This window comes from Nanorana parkeri, unplaced genomic scaffold, assembly GCF_000935625.1.
Source record: "Nanorana parkeri isolate BGI_ZX_2015 unplaced genomic scaffold, ASM93562v1 scaffold536, whole genome shotgun sequence".
In the NCBI taxonomy this organism is placed as follows: Eukaryota; Metazoa; Chordata; class Amphibia; order Anura; family Dicroglossidae; genus Nanorana; species Nanorana parkeri.
In genome coordinates, this window is record NW_017306804.1 from 96,269 (window position 1) to 107,065 (window position 10,797).

A 10,797-nucleotide genomic window follows, 5' to 3' on the forward strand; every position below is an offset into this window, starting at 1 on the left:
CATTGTCACAGGTCGGCTAGAACTATGAGGTGAGTGAAAAGCACTCACCTCATAGTTCTCCTTTAATTCCTAATCCTGTGCATTGCACCCTTTAGCATCAATGACAACGTGCAGTTTTTTGTAATAGTTGTGTATAAGGCCCGCATTCTTGCAGGTGGTATAGCTGCCCATGCGTCTTGGAAAAATGCCTCTAGGTCATGCAAAAGTCTTTAGTCTTCTTGCATGAACCGCATGTTTGAGATCTCTCCAGAGTGGTTTGAGGATATAAAGGTCAGGAGACTGTGGTGGCCACTCCAGAACCTTCACCTTTTTCTGCTATAAATACTGGTCAACTTGGCCTTATACTTGTGGTGGAAAGTCCAAGAGCGTCCCATATGCAGCTTTTGTGCAAAAGAATGCAAATTGTCTGCCAGTATTTTCTGATAACAGGCTGCTTTCATCTTGCCATCAATTTTCACAAGATTCCCCGTGCTTTTAGAGCTCACACACCTCCAAAACATCAGTGAGCCACCACCATGCTTCAAAGTGGGGATGCTATTCTTGTCGCTAAAGGCCTTGTTGACCCCTCTCCAAACATATTTGAGGTGCAGACCATCGCCTCAGAGGAAGTCGGAAGTGATGAAACGGGTCAGTGGGCGGATCCATGCAAGTATTATGATCATAGAGACAGGAACTCCAGTGGACATAATCTATGTGCAATTGCCTTATTTTAATTGTAAGTGCATTTTAATTATTTGAAATACATTTATTCTGACACACTACACTATGGGAAGTATTTTTTCTCTGAGTACAAGAGAAGGTGGAAGATGGAGGAATAGTATGGAACACTTTTCAAAAGATAAGCTAGAGTCCCAGCCTTCTGCCTACTGCATGCCCTACCCCTGCCCACGAACGGTACTCCCTCTTGCCCAACTTGCTGGGAACATCTTTGTCTCCTGACAGCTAAGAAGTCAATCCTGTGTAATTGGATCTTACCTGAACCCCCTTCCATAGATATGTTCCGCCCCCTGTTAAACCGCCTGTTTAACAGTATCTCGAAGCCATGGTATCTCGAAGCCAAACTGACTGGCTCCCTAGGATCTCTGGATGTCCTTTGACCCATGTTTTCTGCCCTTAACCGAATTTCCCATCATACTGTAGTATACTTGATCCTCCTGATATGCCCACGATTACCCCTGATGGTTCGAATTGGTCTTCTCCCCACAGTATGGACCCTCATGGCTATAGGGTTAAATATTTGTAGTTATTGTTATGCATAACTGATGCGCATTAATAAAGGGAGATACTAGAGCGAAGTCAAATGAAAATGTCTCATCCAGAGCTTCCTCCCTGTCCGCCTCCGAATCATCCAGATCTGAATTCTGGGAAGACACTACTTCTCTAGGTCCTTCCCCATCTCTTCGCCGTTTAGAAGTAGAACTATGCTGAGTGTATTCCTTAATGCCCTCTGCCACTGCCTCCCGGATATAGGCTTGTATATCTTGGGAATCAGAAGCCGTATCCCCAGCCAACTCTCTGATGCAGGTCACACACAACATCTTCCTTGGAAGTGCCCGAGCACCACATGCCCGACATGTTTCTGTGGATGGCCCTGCCTGGGGTGAGATTGACCTTGGTCTAGCTTGCGTTAACTGGGGAGACCCATGTGGAGAGGGCCTGTTGGGTCTAGATTCAGGAGAAGACTAAATCCTGGGGGGACGCGATTTCACCTTATGCTTCCTATATATAGGGCTCTTCCCACTGAAACGATACACCCATGAGATGTCAGCACTCTTTTAATCCTCCAGCAAAAAATACAAAAAATGTAAAAGATGAGAATGGCCATACCTCTCAGATGAACTTCGTGCTTGTCTAACTGGGCTACCCGGACTCATGGTGGCTCACTAGGAACATTTCAAAACCCATAAAAATGAAGAACTTCAGAAGCAGATAAAAATAAAACATAACAAAACACCCCTTAGCAGGGCTTACCTGGGACTGGCAACACTCTGACTGTGGCAGCTTCCCGAACAACCTTCAGTAGTATAGTAATGTAGAGGACACACAAAGCTAGCAAGACTGCAGCAGCCCAAAACTTCTGAGGCATTACTGCCTCTATATAGCTGTACCAGCATTTGAATTTCGCACCCCTCTGATCCAGGAAGTACCTCTCGGCGTGCGCTCCACGCTGGAACGTACTCAGACCTGCCCCTCCTATCGCCCCACCAATCCGGAGCAAGAAGGGGCGAGTCCCGCGCTCCACGCTGGAACGCACGCTCGCAGCCACGGCTTTGCTACCGCTATACCCTGGAAGCCCTCAGTGGCTGGATGGGGACAAGGATGGCCTGCTCTCTATGGTAAGTCGCCACCATGAGTCCGACTTACCTTGCCCACATGCCTGCAACCTTTTAGGTCGTCTCCGGCCCCAAATGCCCAGCACCAGGCATGCCCCATCCAGTGGATTTACCACCTACCAGGGCATCTTCCACCTGGGAAAAGAGGCTGAACCCGTGGCCAAAAGGCCAACGAAAAAAAAGAGAGAAAAAACAAACCAAAAAAAAAAAGTCGTTAGATAGGTGTCCTGAGCGAGGACAAAAAAAGAACACGCACGAGGTGGGAGAGGGGGGATTTATTCTCTTGTCAGGGGTAGTCCTACTGTGATTCGGGGGCGGGGTTAACCCATTAGTATGCCGACATGAGGTGAGCCAGGAAATATATACGATACACAGTATATTAGGGATGCATAATTTTTCCCCACCAAGTACCAGTTCTTGTCCAGGTACTCACAAATACAATTACATTTCTGTTTAGTGTTATTTGACAGTTTAAAAAAAAACAATACTGACTAATGATTTCAGGACAGTGGTGGAGTGCCAGGGCTCTGCCACAGCTGCGACTCCTGCAACCCTGGTAGTTCTTGTGAAAATGCCAAGCATCAGGAGTGGTATCTGAACTGGTATCTAAACATCCCTAGTGTAGACTATAAGTGTACAACACATCTTGACTACGCCTGACTGCTGCCTGCCTCTGACCTCTGCTTGTCCCTGGATTACTCTTCTGCCTGCCTCTCCGGTACCCTGCTGCTCGATGGTTACTGACCCTGGCTTGCCCGACTCCGCTCGGCTCCAGCCGTGTTTGGGTGGTTCCCAGCCACATCTGCACCTGCTTCACTGAAGACTGATATCGGAACTTGCCCAGGCCCAGTGCCCTGCACCCTCTGGCACCGGTGCTGCTCTCTGCCCTCTCACTCCGTGTCTCCACACTCAGGGGTGTGGGACACGAGTTGCAAAGGGGGCCTCCTCACTACTCGGTTCTCTACCAGGTACATGATACTCACCATGCACTGCAATTCCATTGACCACGCACTCATCATACCTTTTATTAAATACCTTGGGGTGTCTGCTTCCCAAAATACGGCCATTTTGCAGGTGTCTTTACTTTCCTGGCACCTCAAATTGGGGTGTATTTGTAAGTATGCCCATGCTGTGTGGGAGAAATAACTTAAAATGGCAGGCAACCTTGTGAAAAAAAATACATTTAATTTATTGTATTCATTATCAGAAAAAATGCTAAATACCTTGGGATGGTCTACAGGAGAAATTGCTCAACCAATTTGCTCAGCTGACATGGCCCTAAAAGATCATTCTCTGCACTGCTATCATCTCTTTCTTGACAACTTATATGCACAGCATTGGCACCTGGTAGTGCACTGACTTTTCTGACAGCTCTCTTTCTAACTATCATTAATTGAAGCAGACTTTATGTTAAGATCAGTGACACATACTGTCATAGTGGACAGTCAGGTGCCACAGAGAGAGGACGCTGTGTGACCCCATTCAAATTTTGCTATGGGGTCCATGTCCTCTAGTTGTGCCCCTGAACTATAAACAATTTATGCTGGCCAGATTGCTTTCTCCCATGTTTGGATGCACCTGCTTTAAAGAGGGTTTAGCCATGTTTTCCTGTGTTTACACACGATTGCATGTGTTTACATGTATTTATGAATAGTCAAAGTTTCTATTCAGACCATGGAAGCACAGCATTCCATTTTTTCTTAACACAGTTAAGCTGACTGCACCTAAATACATGTAAACGATCAGTTTTAAATAATGTATGATGTAATGATACTATTAACGTCAAAAGCATATCATTTCAGGTTTAATACTCCCAGTGAGAATGAAGCCTAAGAACAGCAGCCTCTTCACTTTTCACAAAATTAGCACAAAACTTCACTTCACAAAATTAGCAGAACTTCCAAAAGGAAAACCAGTACATCCATGACTACCGTCATTTTCAAAGAGCATGTAAACAGTTCTGCTCCTACCACCACAAATACACTATGAAAGACTTTAATTGCAAAGCAAAAGTACACCAGGACTCACAGGGACTAGATATGGGTTATTGTTTTGCAAATTACAAAAACGCCATGCCATTTCAAATAAGTTTTATTAATGCTCTGATTTTCTATCTCTTTATCTCATCATAGTTCTAAATTGCCTAGGGTCTCCAATCAATCACTTCTTTCGGTTAAATCACAACTCATTTTAGAACAAATAGAGTGGGGTCCAGCAAAAACCTCAAGTTTTCACCATTTGGGAGATAGCACTTCCAATGTGGTCATGTGTACAGGAAATGAGGTGAAACCTATTAAACAGGAAAGCAGATACTAAAAGAAAAAAAACCCTGACAAAGGTTATTATAACCTTTCCCTACTCTATTCAAATTCAAAATAAATATTTTCACTGGAGTTCGGTTTTAATGCTGTCTTTCGTAAGATAGCATTTATACACAACTGACTGTGTTACATTATCTGTTGCATTTTATACATTTTGGCTAAATCCTGTATTTCTTAAAATGCTTATCTTATTTTCTTGGAAATATTAAACATTTTGTGCAAAATATAATTTTATGTTGGCAGCATTGCAAGACAACACACTAAGGAGACATATGAATGCATTCAGAATCCCACTTCCATACCACTGCAGAGGACATGAGATGTACAGCTTCATAATGACAGATGTCAGATTGCTTTGTAAGACCAGCACAAAAACTCACCAGTCTGGTAGATTTCTTTGAACTAATATGGGTACAAGCAAACAATCTTGTAAAGAAATTCCTTGATCCTTGGATTAATTATGTGCCTTAGGTGGTTAGCAGGACATCTTTTCATTGGCACCAGGAGGCTGCCTTACAGTAAAAGTAATGCTTTAGGAAAGATTAGCTTCAAAATGTATGCTATATAAAAACAAATTGTACTCTGCCTTTTGATCACTCACAGACAATGTTCAATAAAATAACGAACAGCTTATAAAGGTCTGCTTTTAATGCTAATGTTAAAATATTATTTTCTTACATAATACTCAGTGCTTAAGTCCACAAGGGGCCTGGACCTCCTAAACAAACATCTTTTTTTTACAGGGGGTCTATCCCCATCACTATCCCCAACTTTGAAGACCAAGTTGCCTTTTTGTTTGGTTTATCACTGAAGGCCTTCTCAATGTAGAATTCCCTTATTGCTATCAGGAAAATCCCAACATTACATTAAGCTGAGGATACATTTAAGGAGAATGTTAACATAAATGTAAACATTTTGAAATTGATAAAATATTTTGAATCTGAGATTATGATTTTGTTTGGTTGGATGTATATGTATGCACGGATGAGCTTCAGTTTTAGGTCAAACATGAGTTCAACCCAAATCCTTTGTAGTTTGAGAAAATGGTGAATTAATGTGATTGTTCACCACTATAGCAAACAATTACAAATAATGCACTGCCTGGCCTATGAACTGTGGTCAGGTGACTTAGAAGGGCCAATAGTAGAGGTTTTCTATTTTCCAGCACCCTCCCTAAAAAGTTAGGGTTACCAACATAGGGGTCTATTCACAAAGCTGCAGAGGGCAGCCGAGTGAATGACCGATCAGAAGTGAAATGAGCCGAACACCGTTCGGCCATTCACTTCAGGCTGGTACGGCTGATTTCAGCCGTATATCCGCTGAGATCAGCCGTACATCGGCTTGCTGTGTGTGGCTTCGGATCAGCCGAACATGCTCAGCATGTTCGGCTGATCCGAAGCCACACACAGCAAGCCGATGTACGGCTGATCTCAGCGGATATACGGCTGAAATCAGCCGTACATCGGCTTGCTGTGTGTGGCTTCGGATCAGCCGAACATGCTCAGCATGTTCGGCTGATCCGAAGCCACACACAGCAAGCCGATGTACGGCTGATCTCAGCGGATATACGGCTGAAATCAGCCGTACATCGGCTTGCTGTGTGTGGCTTCGGATCAGCCGAACATGCTCAGCATGTTCGGCTGATCCGAAGCCACACACAGCAAGCCGATGTACGGCTGATCTCAGCGGATATACGGCTGAAATCAGCCGTACATCGGCTTGCTGTGTGTGGCTTCGGATCAGCCGAACATGCTCAGCATGTTCGGCTGATCCGAAGCCACACACAGCAAGCCGATGTACGGCTGATCTCAGCGGATATACGGCTGAAATCAGCCGTACATCGGCTTGCTGTGTGTGGCTTCGGATCAGCCGAACATGCTCAGCATGTTCGGCTGATCCGAAGCCACACACAGCAAGCCGATGTACGGCTGATCTCAGCGGATATACGGCTGAAATCAGCCGTACATCGGCTTGCTGTGTGTGGCTTCGGATCAGCCGAACATGCTCAGCATGTTCGGCTGATCCGAAGCCACACACAGCAAGCCGATGTACGGCTGATCTCAGCGGATATACGGCTGAAATCAGCCGTACATCGGCTTGCTGTGTGTGGCTTCGGATCAGCCGAACATGCTCAGCATGTTCGGCTGATCCGAAGCCACACACAGCAAGCCGATGTACGGCTGATCTCAGCGGATATACGGCTGAAATCAGCCGTACATCGGCTTGCTGTGTGTGGCTTCGGATCAGCCGAACATGCTCAGCATGTTCGGCTGATCCGAAGCCACACACAGCAAGCCGATGTACGGCTGATCTCAGCGGATATACGGCTGAAATCAGCCGTACCAGCCTGAAGTGAATGGCCGAACGGTGTTCGGCTCATTTCACTTCTGATCGGTCATTCACTCGGCTGCCCTCTGCAGCTTTGTGAATAGACCCCATAATTTTATCGGTGTGTGTTGGAGAGAGTAGATAGGGGGAGCAGACAAAGTGATTGCTGGGAGAGAGAGTTGCTGCTAAACTATAAAGTGCTTCTAGTGCTAATTTTGCTTGGGTGTTTGTTTGCTATTGCAGGGTCAGTGGTGTGAACTTGTTCCTGACACATGCAAAGCTGCCCTTTTGTGTGCAGCACATCACCACAAACTTGTGTGGTAAAATTTTGTGTACCAAATCACCACATTTCAATGTAAAAAATAGTATACTATAATTTTGATTTCTTGAGTAAAACCTGCCGGGTACTTTGGAGCATTCCATTGCCGTGCACAAATATGTGGTGACATGCAGCATACAAAGGGAAGCTTTGCCTGTTTCAGCAACACATGTCAAACCAAAGCCACCTTGTTGGAGGATAACTAGTCTTTTTCTGTTGGGTTTTCCCTTTTCATCTATACCTACAGAAAAAACAGGAAAGAGCTTCAGAGTGGGGCACTTTGTGCTCCCTTTTGAATGGTTGCATCAGATCTAGGGTTGCCACCTTCTCTTCAAGCCAAACCCGAACACTGTAGTGCCTCGCGGCAATTTTTTGGTAAAATAAAGATCCTACAGGATTTTCCCTTGTATCAAAGAGGGGTAAAACACTCCCATTGAAGCCTTCACCAAATATTACTCATCCTCCTTACTGCCAGCACCCCAATACTCCTCCACCTAATGGTCAGCATGATTTCCCTCCTCCATTTGCTGGTTTATGTCCTTCTCCCTGTGTTGTGGAAGGGTGGGCAGCCTAAAGCCATATGTTTTCCCCCTGCAGGTATGCTTCCAGTGTGGGGGAACCAGCCACCAATATAAAATGCAATAAGTAATTTATTTCCTTAGACTGGAGCATTTTGTGCTCCCTCTTAGATGGTGGCAGTAGATGCCCCTAGATTTTCCCCTTGTATTGGGAATGTATTGAGTGGTAAACATCCATCATGATGCCATGCCAAATTTTCTTTTTTCCTACCGCCAGCATCACCAACTCTCCCCCTCTTGACCGCCAGTAGTCCAACCCTTTCTGGCTTCTTCTGCCTCATGGCATGCCACATACTGATGCCTCCATCAGTAGGGATGGCTTACTGTACAAAGTAGTGGAGCCGGCATTTGGCATTCTGGGCAAAATAATGGCAGCTAAGTACCTGACGGTGTGGTGTACACAACGCTGGGCATGGGGTGATTTAGAAAAATCTTTTTTTCCACTTCTTCAGCAGCAGTGCAAAGGTTTGTGTATTGTCCCCGGGGATAACAGCCACAAGAAACTTCTCATAGCCAACTTGCAGGGATACGAAAGACAAGTGGTTGCTCTGCGCATTAGAGAAGGAGGAAAAGGGTGCATTAGCAGGCCACACATAAATGGCTGCTATGTGCCCTTGTAGAGGAAGATGAGAAAAAGGTCCAGGAACATTATGCTAGATTAAATAGGAGTTTTTGCAGCACAAAGGACAAAAAAATGGATATGCTTCCTTGAGGAGGAGGAAAATGGAGCATTATCAGCACTATAAAAGAATGTGGCTGCTATATGCTCTTGAGGAGAAGGAGTGCATACCTTTTGGTGCCAACCTGTCTCATTGAGGTAACTCAAGGTCTTTGGTGCATAGTCATGTGTTTCCTCATGCAAGTGCTACCCAAATATCTGGTGCTTTTACCATAGCTGATACACTGTGGGCAGAGGCTGCAGACCACATGGTTCTGTGGGCAGAGGCTGCAGACCACATGGTTCTGTGGGCAGCAGATGTATTAAAAAAGATCGACACTGTAAAGGTCTTTCTATTGGTCACCTATTGAAGTGCTCATGTAGTGTCCTGACGCGAGCCACTTTCTACCAAACAAATACCTAAAGTCTATATTTTGAAGCTTTTAGAAATATTTGGGGATGTGTAAATGGAAGGGGGTTCAGGAAATGCAGGGTTGTGTTTTTGATGTGAATGTGAACTACACTGTTCCGTAACACCGCACAAAGCACGCAAACAGCATCTCCCAAGCATGTAATTTAAAGGATTAGCATTTTTCCAATATCACCCTCAAAGTTGCATAAAAGGAAGGACCCTCTGCCCACTGGTATTTCTTGGTATTTGGTATGGTATTTCTTATCTTTTATTTTCATTGGTATAGGATGCTCTTGGCAGAATTCATGCTCTTTATTTGAAAATTGTTTTCAAGAATAGCCCCCCATAGACTGAATAGTGTTCAGATTAAAGTTTGCACTTCATAAAGGGTTTGATGGATGGCACGCAAGCCGTATCCGGGCTGTATGTTTGACGGCTGAGTGAGCTGAATGCTCTCAAGCTACAATAATTAGAGTGCTGTAGAGTGCACTAGAATCCAAGTAAAGGTGCCCATACACTGCTCGATTCTCGTACAAGAATCGCGGGAAATCCCGCGATCGTACGAGAATCGAGCAGTGTGAACGAAGACATGCGACCGTTTCTACTGTACGGTCGCACGTCTTTTGTCTAAGCAGCATGCTAGAAAACCAGCCGAGAATCGTCCGATTTTCGGCTTGTTTGAACAGTGCTCGGGAGACAAATGCCGAACGGGCCGGTTTGCGCACGCGCACACTGCCCGTTCAGCATTGCGGTCATCGGAAGCCCGCCCCTCAGGGGGAAGGGCTTGCAATGATCGAGAGTACGATCTGCCTGCCCAAGATGTGCAGATGGTACGTTTTTAAAATCACTTTACAACCATCGCAAGACTAAGGTCTTGCGATGGTTGTACAGTGTATGGCCACCTTTACTCTTATCTGCGGTAGATAAAGGGCTTATGGCTAGATGGGCTGGTGAGGAGGAGATGAGGAAGGGAGGGGTTCAAGAAATAGCTTGAGGATATGACGTCAAGAGTGGTGGAAGAAATTAGTTAGATGATCATTGCTCGGCCTGACCTCTTTGGAACACGGCCTCCTTGTCCTCGGCGCCCGACTGGACGGCCTCCTCATCCTCGGTGTCCAACACGGCCTCCTTATCATCCTCGCTGCCCAACTGAAGCTCTCGCGACGCCTCCTACGTCGGTGTCTCTGCCCCCTGCCTCCTCCATCTTCACCCCCTGCCTCTTCCGTCTCTGGGGCCACTCGACAAATTTTCTTCTCTTATGGGGGCCGCTTGGCAAATTTCATACTATAAAATAAAATTTAACTGTATCCAGTATGGCACTACAGACACCAATATACACACACAATAAGGCCCCATTCATATTTGTAGGTTTAGGTGTGATTAGGGATTCCTGCATCAGAAACTTGTGTTTTACTGCAGCAGAAATCCCTAATCTGGTGTTTACACGCGGTAGCTATCACCCATTCAAGTTAATGATCAGGTGACAGCAGCTCCATGTAAACGCCTTCACACCACATGTAATGACACGTGATATGATTACATTTGGTTAGAAAACACTCTCCCTGGATGCACAATCATTGCGTCCAGCGAGAGTGATTGATTCCTAACTGAATGTAAACATATCACGTATCATTACATGCGGTGTGCAGGCGTTTACATGCAACTGCTTTCACCTGATCATTAACTTAGGTGACAGCTGCCACTTGTAAACGCCAATTTAGGGATTTCAGCTGCAGGAAACGCAAGTTCCTGACGCAGAAATCCCTAATTCCACCTAAAATAAAGGTGTGAATGTAGCCTAATACACTTCTACCCCTCCCCCCGGTAAAAAAAATACAACCCCGTACA

At 45.4% G+C, this 10,797-nt stretch overlaps 1 long non-coding RNA gene across 1 annotated transcript in view; it reads right to left on the reverse strand.

The window, feature by feature from the left end:
- Window positions 1-216: 216 nt before the first annotated feature.
- The window catches only part of LOC108791236, a 22,733-nt gene continuing 12,152 nt past the window's right edge, over window positions 217-10,797 (reverse strand). The window contains exon 3 of the long non-coding RNA XR_001941492.1: window positions 217-291. This is a non-coding gene — a long non-coding RNA (uncharacterized LOC108791236). The remainder of the gene's footprint in view (window positions 292-10,797) is intronic.